The following is a 19,589-nucleotide window of genomic DNA, read 5'->3' as shown; positions in this document are numbered from 1 at the left end:
CGAACAAAAGTTCATTTTGCGTTCATTATGCGACCCGCTCAAACGTCATAATTTCTTGGGGGAGTTCATTTTGCGTTAGTCTATTGTGCCGCAGCCAAACATTGCAGATTGTGGTTATATTCGTTTCAAATCTTATATTGAGAAATATTGTTGTTATTTAGAAATAAAATGAAAATGAATTATGTTCAAGTTTTGTATGTTTGATAACAACTATTTTCCCATTATTTATCGAGCGTCGAATAAGTAGGGAAGCAATAAAGAACAACTTGTTACGAAAATGTACGAAATCCAACAGCTGGTTGAAGCGGGAATGCAAGCAAACCATAGCAAAGTCATGTAGAGTCTCGTGCATTTGTGCTCCCCCGTGCAGCATGAGCACTCAGAATTTAGGATAAACAAGAATAGTTTAAATTGTAATCATTTTATTGATATATCACATTAAAACAAAGCTTAGTATAAAAAGTATACTATCGAACATTGAAATTTATACTAAGGCTGATTTGTGCTTCATTATTAAGAATGGTATTATGTTTTCTCTGAAAAGTGCGAAGAGACATGTTTTCTGCTCATTCAATCGAATTGAAGTCCTACAGCATATGGCCAACCACATTTTAATTTTGATACGTAAGTGTATAGATAGAATTTTAACGATACGCATGTTGATTGAGTAAATGAAATATCATTAATTTTCATTTTGCATGTGCTTCCAGAGAAAAGCCGTCACCGCACGAGTCGTGATGGAAAAAATGAAGGCTGAAATCGGAAATCTTTACCTGGAGCGATCGTCTTGGTGGTTGCAGTAAATAAACTAAAAGATTCGTTTCACCGTGACCAATGTGGAGAGGTGCCAATGCAAAGTATAGCACCTGGGACCAACAAGTGGCAAAAACATGGGACGAAGGTAAATCCTAAACTTAAACGGTAGAGGTCAAAATGAAACTTGGAACTTTCTCCCAAACAGACGTTACTGGAGCCAGCCCAGAACAGGAGTAACTTATACGTAAATTCGCTGTACTCAAGAAATATAGTTCACGGTGAAATGGGCCTAGATCACGACGATCTGTGTCACTACGACCCAATGACACTGATTATTTAGTGTAATTTACCCAGATCCCGACGGAGGCGACGGAGGCGACGGAGGCAACGGAGGAGGAAAACCTGACCAAGCATAAACACCGGGTGTGAAGTTTGCATTTGGATTACGGAAATATGCTTGAGCTGGTGGATGTCGTCGTTGTGAAGCGTGTTCAGCATGGAATTGCCATCATCGAGTTGTCGAGTCCTTGCTCTCTGGACAAGAGCATATGACGTGGACACCATCATCAAATTTGTCGATGAATATGAAGCACTTCCGTTAAAATTATATGTAACTACTGCTCTTGTATCAATAAAATAATAAAGTGTAACTAAAATATATTGAAAGAAATAGGAAAAGAATGTTTATTTATTATGTCTGACAGATCAAAAACAAAACCAAAATGTTTCAAACGCCGTTATACTATTTTCATATACTGGAAAGTTATACTATGCGCTAATAAATTGAAGTTATACTATCTCAGTATTATCCTAATTTAAACTAATTCGGGGTCAACCAGGCGAATAGCCAGTTAGTATGACTTTTAACCTATTTAGTATTTATTTATTTCTGAGTGAGCAGAGCAGGAAATCTTGCGTGATTTTTGAAAACGTCGTAAGTCCAAAAGAGAGGCTCTCTTTGTTTACTTTCTCTTTCGATTATTGTCGGCGTAGCACCAAGTTAGAATTCGGAAGTCGGGACTTCCGAACCGAACTTTCTTCCGAAGTTTTATTTGTCAAACTAATTGATGCGTTGTTTAGCGCATCTTTAAGCGAATCCAGCGCACTACTTCCGAAGTTGCGATATCCGCCTGTATCTGGAGTAAAATCCAACTTCGGTATAAAAAGCGGTATAAATTTATTCCGGATAGACAATATTACAAAGCCATTCGCGAAGTCGAAGCAAATTCTGCTCTTCCCTCTTATGGGAAATCCCATTGCTATCTGTCAGAGTTTGAGTGAAACATGGCCGCCACCTCCTCCTCTCTGTTGCTCTACTGTAAAAACCCATAAAGAACTGTCATTGTTTGTGTGAAGAATTTTGCTTCGACTTCGCGAATACTAACATTTAGAGTAAAATCAGCAGTGATTCAAATCGTTCGGGGCTGTCAGTTTGAATATGAATCTGAAACATTTATTTTCCCAGCAGCTGTTCTAGATTCAGTTTTTATACCAGTCAACTGTCAAAAAAATAAAACTGGTATAACGCTCCGTTCTATTTTCTGCAGATTCGAACCACGATTGAATCACGAGATTCAAATATTTTTCAATTTTTTTGGTGTATATGGTTTCACAGTGTGACGTCACACGTATGTAGCCACGGCTGCGTCCTGGTGAATTTATTCCATATTTGACAGGTATCGGTGGTTTGTATATAAACAAAGGTTCATCCGCTTGCTGCGGGAGATAGGATGAACCTCATGAACCTACCACCGATAAATGTCAAATTGAATTCATTCGATTAAGTTTTTGAGGTTATGTTTGTTTGGTGTAAAACCTTATGGATGCGTCATTTTATCTACGGATCAATCCACTTTGCAATTACGGCGCCTTTCTTCCCGGATAAAAATTTACAGTAACTTGTGTGACATAACCCATTGAAATACAATAGATTGTGTGGCAAACAATACAAACTATTGTACGCTTATTGTAAAATGTTCACGGTTGTTAAAGATCTTTATTTTAAGTACATTAAAATAACAATATATTTAAATGTTACCGATACATTCTATTATATTTTTATTGTTCGCTTATGTTTGGTATTGCTCATCCAAAAACTAAACAGATTTTAAAAGTATTCGGTGGATGATCTGGAAATCCGTTTCATGAATTTGTATATTAAATGAATAAAAATGGTATACCGATTTTCAAGTACATATATATATATTCATATTGCGGGGCCCTCCTTAGCCGTGCGGTAAGACGCGCGGCTACAATGCAAGACCATGCTGAGGGTGGCTGGGTTCGATTCCCGGTGCCGGTCTAGGCAATTTTCGGATTGGAAATTGTCTCGACTTCCTTGGGCATAAAAGTATCATCGTGCTAGCCCCATGATAATACGAATGCAAAAATGGTAACCTGGCTTAGAATCCTCGCAGTTAATAACTGTGGAAGTGCTTAATGAACACTAAGCTGCGGGGCGGCTCTGTCCCAGTGTGGGGATGTAATGCCAATAAGAAAAAGAAGATATATTCATATTGCAGGTCTAGGAATGTTATGCAATAAAAAAATTAATTCAAAAAATGAAAGGGAACACAAACTTTTGCTTATCATTTTACTCGGAGAATGGCTGAATTCATTTGAACGTGTACAATTTTGTTTATAATTAGTGAAGAGATGAAAATAATGAGACTGTATGGTGCAGAAAGTGTCTTTCTCATTACAGTTTCTGCTGCTGAGCAAGCGGTAGGGTTTCTTACCCCATTCCCGGCCTAACATGCGTACGACTGCATTATTCAATTGATATTTATGACAGGAAGCAACTTTTCCTGAATTTTGTGGGCTGTCTAATACTGCATTGAGGTTCACTTCTGCTTAAAAAATAGCTATTCGTGCTAAATATCGTTCAAGAAAGCTTTTATTTGATTTAAATTACCGAGGTGCAGCACTCATTTCAGTCATAGCGATTTCCATTCGGCATATCACAAAAACCAGTTCCCGGCCTAAGCAAAATTTCACTCAATCTCTCAACATTTCTCTCTCATTCTCTCTCGGGACGGTAGAAAATGCGACGTAAACAAAAATATGCACGTTCCACGACAACAAGATGCCAGATGGTATCATTCATAATCATTTTTATTTGGTTGAGAAGATATATTTACTCATCCAATTTTTTTCCAAATACTTAAAAACAATATTTTTTTCACCTTTTGAAATCGAGAAAATTATAAATAACATGATAGCGTCAACATATTGAACAGTTTTCCTATCAACGATGAAGGATCATTTTCATTCTCCTGGCCTTTTGGCAGCACGGTGCGGCTAGAAGTTTTTGGGCCGAGGTGATTTTTTGTTCGGTTTGAGAATATATAAGTTCTAGTGATACGTTCTAGTGATTAGATTGAAGTGCGTGTGTGGAGCATTATGGTGTGGTGATTAAAAGCTTGAAGCAATGATTGTAACGAGCACTAGGACGATTTTCAGGTAGGTGTTTATTTGATGATACCGTTTTGTAAAAGTGGAAAGAATCACTCCAGCTCAGTGGTGTGGCATCGAAGAGTGAGATTTTGAAATCTACATTTTTATTTTCTACAATTGGATCAATTAGGAGTAAAACAAGTGATTGAAAGATATTGAATATTGTGAAAAATAAATGGGAGACTTTTTAAAAATTATCAATCATAAACCTACGGCTTCCAAACAGTATAAATCATTAGTTTTCTGTGTAGTGAGCCGGGAACCGGGTCCATAGGCCCAAGTAGTGATTTACCCTAGATCACTATTGTCTATCCGGAATAAATTTTTACCGCTTTTTATACCGAAGTTGGATTTTTCTCCAGATACAGGCAACTTTCCCAACTTCGGAAGTAGTGCGCTATATTCGCCTAACGATGCGCTAAACAACGCATCAATTATTTTGACAAATAAAACTTCGGAAGAAAGTTCGGTTCGGAAGTCCCGACTTCCGAATTCTAACTTGGTGCTATGCCGACAATATATGCCTTCTGTTCCGTGGTAAGTATTTAAAGTGTTAGAGCGCGTTAGAGCATCATTACTGGGCGCGAGTATTTTCGCATCGGTCACTATTTTCGGTTATCATTTTGGTGGCTGTTTTCCGTACCGGTGACGTTCGACGTTTGATAGTTTATCAAATAGCAGCGCTGTTATCGCGCTGTTAAATTTGGTCACCTGTCAGCTGCGCTACTGTTTTAGCAGCGCGTTTACTAGCGACCGGTAAAGCGTCAAGTAATGATACTGCACGGACAAACGGTTTATACTCACCACCGGTAATCGTAATCTTATAATACATACATACAAAAGTTCAATGTACATAATGAACGCAGTGGTTCATTCCGAAAAAAAATAAAAATTTTATCATCATAATACCTGATGACATACCTGGTAACATGTATCCTTGTTCCTTTACAGAAATGAACCTTATGATAAATAAAATACTGCTGCTTGCTGTTCACTGATTCAAGGTCGTCCAGTGGCCAATCTCACCAACGGCATATAATAAGAACTGATGAAGGTGTTTTCTTTTCTTCTCGACGTACTTCTAATAAAACTGACATTCTTTAAGGGCATCTTTAGTAATGTTACAGTTATAGTTATATTTATTTCCCAAGTTTTACATTTTATAACTGTCAAAGATATAAAACACGAAATGCATCTTCAGTAACAGTTATAAGCAGCACATGTTTTATACTGGAAGACGAAAAAATAATCTTCCGAGGCCAATTCAAATGTCAAACTGTTATGATGTCGATGAAATAGTATTTTTTTGTAGCTGATGACGTCATCTTCTATTGTTTTGAACGAAATAAAACTCGAGAAAATTATGTTGCAAATTCGTGCAAAAATACAACTGAGCAGTATTCCAGTTATAAATTTCCCGACGAAACTGTTCGAATTTTTAAAACTATAACTATAGTTTTCCCTATAGGGGAAAAGACGGCTTTGGCAGGTTTTGTTCTACACTGCCAAAAATATCTATATAAGATATATATGTGTCGCCATTATAAATTTTTGCAATAGCTCCACTCTAATATAATCGATATAGAACCACACATAAAATAAATAATTGCTAATTCGAGACCACACATAAAGTTTACATATTTAGATATATATTTTATTAGTAGTTCGCGCGGAGAATGGTTATGTGTGCGCTGATATACATCATAAGTTAAATCTATGGATTTTTGCCAATAAATATGTGTGGATTTTTAGTAGTGTATTATTGGCAGGGGGGTTTTGTCGACCGAATTTTATGAAATTTGGCCACAATATTCTTTGATATGCAAAGAATGTTTAGGCCAAATTTGAGCATAATCAGTCATAAATAACCCCCCTGACAATAATAGAACAAAACCTGCCAAAGCCGTCATTCCCCCTATTAAATTAAAGATTGCAACGAACAAAAATACAACAAATCCGTAAAATGTAGTGTTTTCACTTTATTCCTTACGCGAAATAGGTAGATTATTTAATTATGTTGGTAGAAGAAACTCTATGCTGAGCAGAAACAGTTGTTTCTGACATTATCCAAACTTTGTGCGTTTCAGAACATTCTCACTCACTGCAGTGTTTATTTTTCATGGACTACGGCGTAGTGTTAGTGCCGTCGGCATTCGGTTGATTGGAGGCAACAACCATTTGACAGCTTGGCACCCGCCTGGCTACGTAGCACAATGCTTCGTTTTGATAGGGCAAGTGAATTGAACAACTCAGTTGAATTTAATTGACTTGCCAAAAATTGAATTTAATTAACTTTCTTTTCGTTCAAATGAGTTGAATGACGGTGATCGAATATTTAATTCAAGCAACTTGTTCAATTCACTTGCCCTGTCTAAACGTAGCGTAGGGGAAAATGGGGCAAGATCGCCATATGGCACTCTGGCAACCTTACTTGTTCCTGAAATATTATAAATTCAGTAGAAAATCGAATTATAGCCGCTATTGAAATTGGATTTTTCTCACAATCCATACGTTAAACCTAATTTCGGAAGTAGTGCGCTGTATAGCACATCACCAAATGAAAACAGCGCACCACTTCCGAAGTTAGGTTTAACGTACGAATTGTGAGAAAAATCCAACTTTGTTAGCGGCTATAATTCGGATTTGCACTGAATTGATAATATTGATTTTAAAATAATGTGGTTGGATTTCGAATTTTCTTATAATTTCGTGGTTGCATAATTTAAGGTTTAAAGCGTCTATTTCTCGTTTTTCAGCATGAATGGATATTTACCATGGTTTTTACTTAACCATAGCTCATCTAAATTAATAATTTGAGGAGATTCACAGTAATTATGATCGATAGGATATAAAACTGAATAAAACTTAAGTACTTGACTCGACTTCGTCGAGAGTATGAGACACTGAAGACGGCCTTACTGTTAAGGTCGAAATACGTATCTGTCAAAGGTACAATAAAGTAGAAGAATTATATGTAATAGTACAAACTTGTTTTATGATAAGTGAAATATTGTGCTTCCAGTTGAAAACCGAAGTGAGCTCTCGCGACAATCGAGTTTTCTCCCGTTTCCTTTTGTCGCAACTACGTCGCGACTAGTGCGCATCTATGCCACCGCCGTGCGCCATGATGCGCACTAGTCGCGACGTAGTTGCAACAAAAGGAAACGGGAAAAAACTCGATTGTCGCGAGAGCTCACTTCGGTTTTCAACTGGAAGTACAATATATAAATAACTAGCGGAAAATACCCAGCTTTGCCCGGGTGTTGCAAATGTCACAATGAACTTATTTGCAGCACCGCACTCTAGATCAATTTCCGTGCGTGTGTTTTGTTTTCCTCAACATCTGACCCAAAATAGTTTTCTAATGATTTTTTACATTTCCCCGTTATATTCACAAACTTTGTGTATATACAAACCTTGCGGTTCCCAAAACGAATCGATTAGGGAGAAAATCTTGTAAATCGGTCAACCCGTTCGCAAGTTAAATCGTCAGGAAGGAAATCTCAACTCATTTTTATTATATAGAAGATATAAATATGTTTTCGAATGACTTTTTCCATCAGAGATCTATTTATTCTTTTACTTACTCCGTTTTGTTGTGGAATATACAGTACTGTAAAAATCATCTAAATTTCTTTCTGTTTGCAGTGATTCTGGAATTCATCATACGCATATTCTCCATGATTATCGCACCTTATCATTGAAATATGCGTTCCGAAATATGATGATGTCATTGCTTCAAATTCCTTGAACTGCTCAGAACTTCTGATTTGCGCTTCACCAGGAGTGCCTATAATCATCGATGAAAGTTACAAAGTAACGATAGCCATCGTAGGTTTCTTCCTCCATACTACCACAAACGTCGGAATGTATCAACTCAAGCGGTCGTTTCGATCTTGACAGTTTCATGGCCTGCAACTTATTAGCTATTATTAGCTATCTGCTTGCCTGCCAAACAACCATTGCATACGCCTGCTTTGCTCAAATCTTCGGAAGTTAGATTGATACCTTCAACCATTCCAGTTGATTCAAAAGTATAAGGGTTTTACTCTTACCCTTATACTTTTGAATCAAGCTAATCAGCAGTGATTCAAATCGTTCGGGGCTGTCAGTTTGAATATGAATCTGAAAAATTCATTTTCCCAGCAGCTGTTCTAGATTCATTTTTTATACCAGTCAAATGTCAAAAAAAATAAAACTGGTGTTCTAAAAAACTCCGTTCTATTTTCTGCAGATTTGAACCACGATTGAATCACGAGATTCAAATATTTTCCAATTGTTTTGGTGTATGAATGCGTCATTTTATCTACGGATCAATCCACTTTGCAATTATGGCGCCTTTCTTAGCGCCAACATGATGATTTCATTTAATTGAAAATTTGAAAAACATGAATAGAACACTGCTGGGGAAACCAGCGAGTTTGTTCTATTTGGCTCCAGATTCAAACTAGAGTAGTGGTCGAAAATTTTGAATGAAACTGAATCACTCCTGATTTCACTCTAAGATTGCTAAAGTCGTTTCTGTTCAGGTGACTAACATCTAGGTTACTTTGACCTGGCAGTCAAAGTTCCGGTACTACAAGTGTCAAACCGTTGTTGGTGGTGGAATTAAACATGCCCTACAACATGATGCATAAATTATGGCCAATTGAAGCTTGTTGGAGCATCATTTGAAAAAAATAATATAAATGACTACAGCGCATCTAGCGTTCTAGTACTTATGCTTCTACTACCATTCCCTTTTTGAGTAGTTTTACTCAGATGTCCCAATTGTTTATACCAAGTCCCAATCCAATTCAGCGGACTTTCCATCCCAAGTAAAATCAAGTTAGAACAAACCACCACTAAAGTTTCCCGAAGCTATTACTTCATTTTTATGTTCAAAGATAACCTCTGTGTGGTACTAGATAATGAACTTAAAGAATGCATGCCACCGCCACGTGATAGCCGTTATACGACAACCTTATGTACATGCATTCATTGCAAGCATTCATGCCTCAAGCTCATCGCAGCAACCCAGGATACCTCGCCCTCTTTCAGTTAAAGCCAATCGGACAGGTAAGACGTCTTTGCGCGGTGGTCCCCTTTTTCCCAAGCTCCATGTTAGAACTCCACAATGGCGAGCCTGCCTGGAGTGAAAATTTTCAATCGAAGAAACCTAAGGAACCGACAGAAGCATTTTTTTAGAAAAGGTATCACTCAGAAAAGTTTATAATTTCGCGATATAATAAAAGTAATACATTACTGCTACAGAAAAAAATATCAGGTTAGTGAGAATAAAAACTTTAAAAACGAGATGAAACGGTGGTGGAACAAAGTGTACCAAGCGGGTCATGTTGCCGCGCTGCGCGAGTCAAATGGACCGCACCGAGCAGGTCAAATCCCAAGTAACAATTTTCATGCCTGTTAGATTTATTTAATTCTTATAGCGGTTTTATGAAAGCAGTCACCATGGCTAGTTGCTCAGATTTATTGGCGATCTTATTGCTATCAATAAACCTCTAATAAATCTGTTCGAAAAACTTCAAACGTCAAATGCAGACTGGTCTTGTTAGCAGCTCTACGGTTGTAACGAAGAGCATAATAAGTCCAATTTTCAAAGCTTGATCAAAGCCATAATTTTGGGTAGTAATGTGGTCAAATGAATAACCCCAATAAGAATATTTACATTGCAAGGGGTTTATAACGGTGTTTAATAAGAGCAACATTTTTCTGATCGAAATCTATGATGGCCATATTGGAAATGGAGAGCCATCTTCAAGTCAGTGAAATTTATCACTGGAATTTATGATTAGACGGTATTTTCGCCGCAAAAGAAACGTTTTTGGTAAAGGATATAAAAAACAAACATATTTGGGTGTAATATTAATTAATTTAGTAAAGATTTACGTTATTGATGTTATAATAATTTTAAATTCATTGCCCAAAACTATATTATTTTACGGGCGCGTAGTGCCTAATCTCATTTTCGCACTAGCTTTCACCATGAAACCGAGCGCGCACTTCATTTCCATGAAAGTACATTGGAAAAAAAACTTGAAAAAGTATTATTTTGTAGTCATCCTCATCATGATTTTCATCAACACTTTAGTTTGTTATTATTTGTTTGCAAGATTTTGTTTCTCTTTTTTCAAAGCAAATTTTTGACAGCTGCCGCAGCCAAATTCCCTTTTTTGCGGGCGGCTTGAAACGGATTTTTATATACTCTTATAAGAGGTTTATAGTGGTAATCTAGAGAGGGCCATTTGGACATATCTTACTCTTATAGTGGTCATCAGAAGGTAATCATGTAGTAATGGGTTTTATTGTCAGTTCTTGTAATTCGATCTTGAAAACCATTTCTAGAGCGTTACTTGGGATGGACCGCGCTGAGCGGGTCAAACGGACTGCGCTGAGCTAGCCAAATGGACCGCGCTGAGCGGGTCAAATGGACCGCGCTGAGCGGGTCAAATGGACCGCGCTGAATGTGTCCAAGCAAATACATAAAGCGGATAATTCATATCGCGCTAAAATGGCCAAATAGACCACGATAAGCAAATCGAAAGGGACCGTACTGACGAAAAAAACGGCGACAAATAAAAAAAAATAGAAAGGAAGATCAACGATTAGAAGAAATGCTGTTGTATAAAATTATCGTTATATTTTACTATTCTAGAATAAAAACCATTCGCAAAATAAACCAAGATGTTTAAAGGGAAATCCACTCGTCGAATCGAAGATTCCGATTCAAGTAATGATGAAGCATGCGGTGATGTAAGCAAGAATCAGGCTGATTCTGCAGACACCGAAGAGGAGCTTCAAGAATTAATCAGCGACGCCGAAATCACCACCGGCTGAAGTAACGAAACAGAACGATTCATGTCAATCGGCGTTGGACCGTACCAATGCCGACCGGATCGACCGGATGGAAGAGATGATGAACAACTTTATGAATCGTTTCGAGGCACATACCAGACCAGCACAGACCGACAATGACGAAAACTCTACTACTACTAACTCTACTTCTAGCATCCGGTGGGATCACTTGAAACCATTCCCATCTCGCATCGCTGCTAACAAGATGTGGGAGGATTTCAACCGCTATGTTGAGAATTTCGAGATAGCTGCTTCACTGAACAATGTAAACAACCCAGTCAAGAGGAGCCAGCTACTATTTTTTTTCAACGGCGATGAACTGCAAGGGATAGTAAAGGCAGCGAAGTTACGCCCGAATCTGACAAACTCAAACTGCTACAGGACTTTTGTAACGAACATCCAAAACTATCTCCGATCGATGACGGATACCGCAGCCGAGCATGAAGCGTTATCAAGAATGAAGCAGGAGAAGGGCGAATGCACGACTTATGGGTAAAGTAAGAGCATGCAATTACAGCGAAAATTATGAGAATCAATTTGTACGAGCTCAACTGCTGTCAGGCCTCAGGAATCATGAGCTAGTGAAACAGTCAAGGATATATGGCTACGATACAAACTTCATCGTCCAGTCGGCGACACGAGATGAAGCATTCGAGTCTGAGAATGGACATCTGGATGACTGTAGCATATTATCTATAAGAAAAAATCGTAATCGAGAGTCTGATCGAGGATGGAATCGTAAGCGCCCAGGTACAGGAGAAAGAGCGGGCGGACCACAAGCCAAACAGCAGCGAAATACCTAAATCAACCGATGTACGATGTGCGTATAACCATGTGCGTATAACCATGTACTAAAAAAACAAGTAATTCGGTTGTAATGTGCTCGAGTAATGAACGTTGCTGACGGGTGCTGCCCAAATGGTTCTCTACCCTACATATGCATAATCGAGTTTCAGACATAGTAATTAATTTCCACTCCGGGTGGCTTAATACCCGGCATATAGGCAATTAACTTTGAACGTACTGAACTCGAGTGGCGATCTCTCTTCGCTTGTGTGGTCGGGTCGGGATCTGACGACCAACTGGCACAACCTCACACAACCCTACTTCATTGAGCGCCGTTGCTGATGAAGCAAGTGTGTAGGAGCCGGACAATACTAAATACTCATCCTTCTTGGTTGGCATGTATACAAAAATACATATGAGAGAGTTAGTTCTGAAAATGTATTGCGAGAGTTTGGCTGGTACCTGGTGCTGGGAATTTGGTTTCATCAGTACCCGCTAAGCTGCGGAGGACGACAGAGGTCCTTCGTAGCTTAGTAGGGAAAGCACCTGTCTAGCGTACTGGGGTCGTGGGATCAAAGCCCACCGAAGGGGCGGTTACCCTCCAATACCTTTTCCGAACTAAATCTATCACATGTTATACATATGCACAAGGACGGAAATCTTCGTTTTACTATCAGTTGCATCGATGCTCAGTAGGCAGCTTCGTCATTGATTCGTGTTTGTTTTGATCAGACGCTCGGCAATGCAGGAACGAACATCTCGCAGCATGCTGTCAAACTTCCATACCAAATTTACCACCCGATCCCCAATAGCCGATTGATAATCGAGCGTAAAAAACGAATATCTACCGGGGCTGAAATGAATATTTTGAATTGCGGTTGATTTGCACCGATAAATGATGATTATTTTACTTTATATACTAAACAGATACATATATTTTAGGAATCTGACTTCAAATTGTTGAATCCATGCACCGTAGTATGAAATGATATTCATATTTTGAGATTTCAAATTGAATATCAATGTGCCAAGCTGAAGATTCATTTTGACACCGCACAAAACAACGCTGACACCGAGGGTCGACGCTTGCTGCTGTTGGTGCACATGCCGTCCTATTTATTCGCACATTCAAATTCGGGAAGGACTAGCAACTTGATTGTGCGTTGGATGTCAGCTGTTTGAGTGTAGTTGAACTGACTTTTTCTGTCCCTGCATATGCATAATCGAGTTTCAGACATAGTGATTAAATTACTGTAGAGAATAAAATAAAAAAAAACAACTAGAACTATAATGAACAAACACTAATAGCGAAATCTCTATCGTATATCACATTCCCAACAACCTTAGCTTGTCAATGCTCTCAAACTTGAAGATGCCATCTTAGCTTGTTCCATCGGATCATCGACCCCCATACCACATAGCAGGCCTCGTACTAGTGTTGCTGAAATGATTTGAAAGGGCCTCAAGCGGAATTTTAGCTAGAATGCCACTGGCCTCGTCCTATTGCAACAATAGATACCTCACTGATGGTTCTCGCATTAACGGATCCACTGGCTTCGGTGTTTTCTATTTGAATTCAACCACCTTCCGAAAACTTCAAGAACCGTGTTCGGTTTATGTTGCTGAGCTGGCAGCAATTTACTTCGCTTTGGGGATAATTTCCAATCAGCCCGTAGACCATTATTTCATCTTCTCGGATAGTCTTAGTTCTTAGTTAAGCACGCATCTTACTTTCTTACACACATAAGAGAGCAGATGCATGTTTTTGTCGAAAGATCATTCAAGATTACCTTTGTTCCTTCTCACTGCTCAATCTACGGCAATGAGAAGGACTCACTAGCAAAGGTGGGCGAACATGAAGGTGAGGTTTATGATAGGCAACTCTCGAACAACGAGTTGTAATGTAAAATCATGTTCATTCATTTATTTAGTTTACATCTAAACAGATAACACTGAATCAACAATTTGACACCACAATACACGGTTCGAGGCCACATCTTTTCATTCGCCAAGTCGTTTTGCACCTGGTCTGCCCATCTCGCTCGCTGTGCACCACGCCGTCTTGTACCTGCCGGATCGGAAGCGAACACCATATTTGCAGGGTTGCTGTCCGGCATTATTGCAACATGCCTCGCCCATTGTACCCTTCCGGCTTTAGCTACCTTCTAGAAACTGGGTTCGCCGTAGAGCTGGACGAGCTCGTGGTTCATCGTCTTCTTGCACACCGCCAAAGATGGTCCTAAGCAACCATCTCTCGAATACTTCGAGTGCTTGTAAGCCCTTCTCGAGCATTGTCCATGTTTCATGTCCGTAGAGGACTACCTGTCTTATTAGCGTCTTGTACATGACACATTTGGTGCGGTGGTGAACCTTCTTTGACCGAAGTTTCTTCTGGAGCCCGTAGAGCCCACAGATGATGCGTCTTCGAATTTCACGACTTACATTGTTATCAGCCGTTAGCAAGGATCCAAGGTAGATGAATTCCTCGACCACTTCGAAGGTATCCCTGTCTAGCGTAACACTGCTTCCCAGGCGGGCCCTGTCGCGCTCGGTTCCGCCCACTAGCATGTAGGAGAACGGTTCGGCACTTCATCCCATAATTCCATAATTTCCATCTCATCAAAAACAAAGGAATGAAAAGAAATTTGGGTTGATTCTTATTTTTGTGATTTTTTTCACCAGTGAGCACGCGTGTTAGCAAAAAGAAGCGACGAAATTGGTGCTGTATTTCTTTGTTTTGCGATAAGATGAAAATATGTTCAGTGAGATGGAAAACGGAACAGTTCCCCTACTTTGTCTTCAATGCATTCACCAGCAATCCAACTTTTGTTGCTTCACGTTTCAGGCGGGTGTACAGTTCTGTCACCTTTGCAAATGTTCGGCCGACAACGTCCATGTCATCCGAGAAACAAATAAATTGAGTGGATCTGTGGAAAATCGTACCCCGGCTGTTACACCCGGCTCTCCGCATGACACCTTCTAGCGCAATGTTGAACAACAGGCACAAAAGTCCATCACCTTGTCTTAGTCCCCGGCGCGATTCGAACAAAGTGGAGTGTTCACCCGAAATCTTCACACAGTTTTGCACACCATCCACCGTTGCTTTGATCAGTCTGGTAAGCTTCCCAGGGAAGCTGTTCTCGTCCATAATTTTCCATAGCTCTACCCGCCCGTGGTCTATACTGTCGTATGTCGCCTCGAAATCAATGAACAGATGGTGCGTTGGGACCTGGCATTCACAACATTTTTGAAGGATTTGCCGTACAGTAAAGATCTGGTCCGTTGTCGAGCGGCCGTCAACGGAGTCGGCTTGATAACTTCCCACGAACTCACTATCTAATAGAGACGACGACGGAAGATGATCTGGGATATCACTTTGTAGGCGGCATTAAGGATGGTGATCGCTCGAAAGTTCTCACACTCCAGCTTGTCGCCTTTCTTGTAGATGGGCGCTGAGCGCTGAACTTCCCAATAGTCGGTTTAAACTCTCTCCTATGATGATTTTGACGTCGTGGTTTGGGCAGCTGGCGTACTCACGTTCCAGCTACGCGTAGAATGCGTCCTTATCATCATCAGTGCTTCCGGAGTGTGGGCTATGGACGTTGATTATGCTGAAGTTGAAGAACCGGCCTTTGATTCTCAACCTGCACATTATTTCATTGATCGGCCACCACTCGATCACGCGCCTTTGCATATCGCCCATCACTATGAAAACTGTTCCCAGCTCATGTGTGTTGCCACAGCTCTGCTAGAAAGTATGATTACCTCAAAACGTTCGCACTATTGGTCCTTTCCAAAAAAACCTGCGCCGTGCTACGATGCCGAATCCACGGTCCTTGAGCACATCGGCGAGAATGCGTGTGCTCTCGATGAAGTTTGGAGATTTGCAGTTCCACGAACCGAGTTTCCAATCGCTAGTCTATTTTTGTCGCAGCGGTCTTTTAAAGGCTGGCTTGCAGGGCCTGACAGCAAACCCCTTAAATTTCCGGAGGACCATTCCTCCTTATGGACTCCCGGTGGATCATGGTGACATGAAGAACAGACGCTTTTGTGAGCCGCTGCTAACATGGAGAACAGACGCTCAGTAAGATTTGCACCACCAGAGAGAAGCAAACTCCCCCTTCCCTGTCAGCGCCCCTATTTGATTTCTAGAAAATTATAACTAACTAAGAGTAAAAATCAGTTGGAACCAGGGCTGACAATCGTCATCGTCATCGAAATGCTACAGTAGCGACGAGTTGCATTGTCTTCATTGCTACTCTACACATCGTCAATGACGCGCACGACGTTAGCTTTCGTCATGTAACCAAATCGTCCTGACGACATCGAAGAACGAAGACTTCATACCGTTATTCTTCAAGCGGCAGCTACCATGCGAAGATTTTTACTAATTCTTTGTAATAATGAATTTGAAGCAACGTATGAAAGCGTTATGAATGTTTTCGATACATTTATATACCAAATATCCTACTATTTGTTTATTTGAGACGCTATTATGTCTTTTACCAGTCCGTCTATAATGACGTGTAATCAATTGTGTGAAGAAGTGACGACGAAAATCGTCATAACTTTTGGCTGCGCGACTATCGTCGTGGTACGCATGCGGCGCGAAGAAAACGAATAGGTGATGCGTCGTGCAATGTTATGACGAAGACTAATTTTTTTTCGCTTTCTTCATACGACGAGAATGACTATTGTCAGCCCTGGTTGGAACCTTCAAATATTTTTAAAACCAACATACTATGTGAATGTGGAAGTATTTTTGTATTACATAATGAAAATAATAGCAAAATACAAAAACTTACAGTTTTGATGTAACTTTCAATGTTTGTTTGCTCAACGCTCTGGAGCGATGCTAGGATACAGTCCGCAAAACTTGCACTGAAACACTCAGTTGGGCAACAAAATAACTTTTCTCAGTTAATTGCATATTATTCGGCAACTCGGCCGTACGAAAACCATTTTTTTGTTAAATATCTTGGCTGTGCATATGCACAGCATATGTTTCGAAATGGACAAATTGATATGAAATTTGCGAAAAAGAATCCACGTGTCTTGGAGGGACTCGAACCCTCAACCTCCTACTCTCTAGATAGGCGTGATATACAACAGTAAAGCACATGTGGAGATTGGGCAAATCAAGCATCCGAAAGATATTCAATTTGCAAAAAAGAGAGCTAACCGCGGTGGAGGTTGGTACTCGGATTCTGATGGCTTTTCCGCAAACGTGACCTTTAAGTGGTCTTGTTGTGTAGGGGTTATCACGCCTATCTAGAGAGTAGGAGGTTGAGGGTTCGAGTCCCTCCAAGACACGTGGATTCTTTTTCGCAAATTTCATATCAATTTGTCCATTTCGAAACATATGCTGTGCATATGCACAGCCAAGATATTTTCTCAGTTGTTAATATGATATATTATCGATTCAGTAGAAAATCGAATTATAGCCGCTAACGAAGTTGGATTTTTCTCACAATCCATACGTTAAACCTAATTTCGGAAGTGGTGCGCTGTATAGCGCATCACCAAGTGAAAACAGCGCACTACTTCCGAAGTTAGGTTTAACGTATGGATTGTGAGAAAAATCCAACTTCATTAGCGGCTATAATTCGGTTTTCCACCGAATTGATAATAAAATTGCTTCCATCTTCAAAAGATAGATGATAGGGTGGGTGTACCAATTGTCGCCATACATAAGAACAACTATTTTTTTAAAAAATAAGTAAAAGGCATGTGGGTGAACTTTATATATCAAGCGAAAGGTTTTACTTCCTGCTTCTTAGAACAGCTGTGAAAACCACAATAAAATTTGTTATTAGCTTCAAAACTGAATAATCCATAATGGAGCATCTATAAACTACGTAACGCTTAGAGGGGGAGGGGGATTGACCGAAGTGTGACAATCCATACAATTTTTTTTTATGATTCATACAAAAAGTGTGACACAGGGTGGAGGGGGTTTTAAATATGGCCAATTTTTGCGTTACGTAATTAATGGATCTTCTCTAATAGGAACGCATGCACCAGTTGTGGCACTACTCTTAATTTTGGTTCCTTATTTGGCAAATCCCATTGTTTTCTTATGGGATTGGCCAAATTGGGACCACTACTAGTGCGGCAGCTGGTGCAAAGGACGTCGAAAATTAGGCAAAATCAATTTTTACAATTATGCTTTGCTTGTTTTGGAGGAAACCAAAGGTGTTATCGTATCATATACATGGTGTTCAATAAGTTCGAATACAAATGTTTGATCATAGTGTACATATACATGATCATAGTGAACATGTACATATTCTGTATTATTATTGGTGTCAGCGTTAGCGGTATATATACGCTATCGGATGTGTGTGGTGTTGACATTATAGGGATGAATGACCGCCTGAGTTAATATCCATCAAAAACAAACCATCATCATGTGGTGTTGACATTCTGTCACTTGTTGTATGTTTATCACGCGCGTTGAAAATGGATTGGGGCATCATAAATAGCCGTTTTTGAATGTCAAAATCATTGCGGCGTAGTACAAAACTGAGGTTTTGGGGACGATTGATGCCCTCAGTGGCGCCGGTGCTTAGACGGAGTTGAGCCCTACGTGTTCCAATAGGACGATAACCCTTTATACACGGAAATTGCGATTTTAGCCTAATATGGGGACAATTTCATCGACTTTTTGGACAAAACATTGCGACCTACCAGCTTCCCGGATTTGAACCCTCTTAACTTTTTTGTTTGGTCCTTTATTATGTTAAAGCTGAACGAATACAAGGTAAGTAACTTGGACCAGTTCAAGACGTAATTCTCAAAATCTGGATCGAAATGCCCATGCAGATCGTGCGTGCCGCGTGCGATGGGTTTTAGAAACGTTTAAAGCTCATTAATGGCGGTAAGCACCAACGAGGATAATACTCGATTTAATACGGATTTTCGAAGTGAAAATACGGGGTAAGTGGGTACTATGACTGCAGATGAATCGATGAATGTTTTTAATGGTAACAATGTTGGAAGATGAATCAGAACTATAAACAAATTCACCCGACACAAAAATATTTGGATTCAAAACCATTTGAGGTACCATACTAATGCTATTGCTGGATCATGACTTTAAACTACCGGGAAAATCTATTACTTTTGTTTTAATTCAATGGATAAATTTATCATTGGCGTGGAAAGTGAATATTTTGAGCAATTAAATAATTGTGTGATATCGAAAACGATTTAAAAATTTTAATTTAAGCCAAAATCTCCCAATTTCATTTGCCCTTAACTTTTAACATACATGGGGCAAGTGGTTTAAAAATAGAAATATTTATTCATACAAAAAGTGAATAAAGATTTGCTTATCCTTGCCTCCTAAAACATTTGGTACAAAGAAGGGTACAAAAGTAAGCTAATGGAAAACAAAAAAAAACAGTCAAATAAACAGTAAATCGGCTGTTGTTTTGTTTTCATATCTGCTAACATTATAATCCCTTTCTTGGTGCAAAAATAAAGTCCGACATGCAACCAATCTCCAGCCATGATCTAAAAATACTATTACTCAGAAATAATATGAACGATGTATCTACATTCCTCAAATTAGTTTCGTTCGACAGTACAAAACAGAATAGGTGACACTTGCCCCGTTTGAAGGGGTAAGTGGGTCCTGACGGTAAATTTATTTTATACAATACCAATATTTTTGTAATTGAATAAATGGCTTCCAACACCTCTACACTTCAACAATGGAAGCATATATTGAT

At 39.4% G+C, this 19,589-nt stretch overlaps 1 protein-coding gene and 1 long non-coding RNA gene across 4 annotated transcripts in view; one reads left to right on the top strand and one right to left on the bottom strand.

Moving 5' to 3' along the window:
* LOC134219797 (trichoplein keratin filament-binding protein) overlaps positions 1–19,589 on the bottom strand; it is a 280,474-nt gene that overhangs the window by 18,549 nt on the left and 242,336 nt on the right. The window lies entirely within an intron of this gene.
* LOC134219799 (uncharacterized) lies at positions 103–1,426 on the top strand. Its single transcript, XR_009981663.1, has 3 exons — positions 103–624; positions 711–901; positions 962–1,426. It is a non-coding gene; the product is annotated as an uncharacterized LOC134219799 (long non-coding RNA).

Source organism: Armigeres subalbatus, chromosome 3, assembly GCF_024139115.2.
Source record: "Armigeres subalbatus isolate Guangzhou_Male chromosome 3, GZ_Asu_2, whole genome shotgun sequence".
In the NCBI taxonomy this organism is placed as follows: domain Eukaryota; kingdom Metazoa; phylum Arthropoda; class Insecta; order Diptera; family Culicidae; genus Armigeres; species Armigeres subalbatus.
The sequence above is the reverse complement of the archived record's forward strand: the minus strand, read 5'-3'. Positions and strand labels throughout refer to the sequence as shown.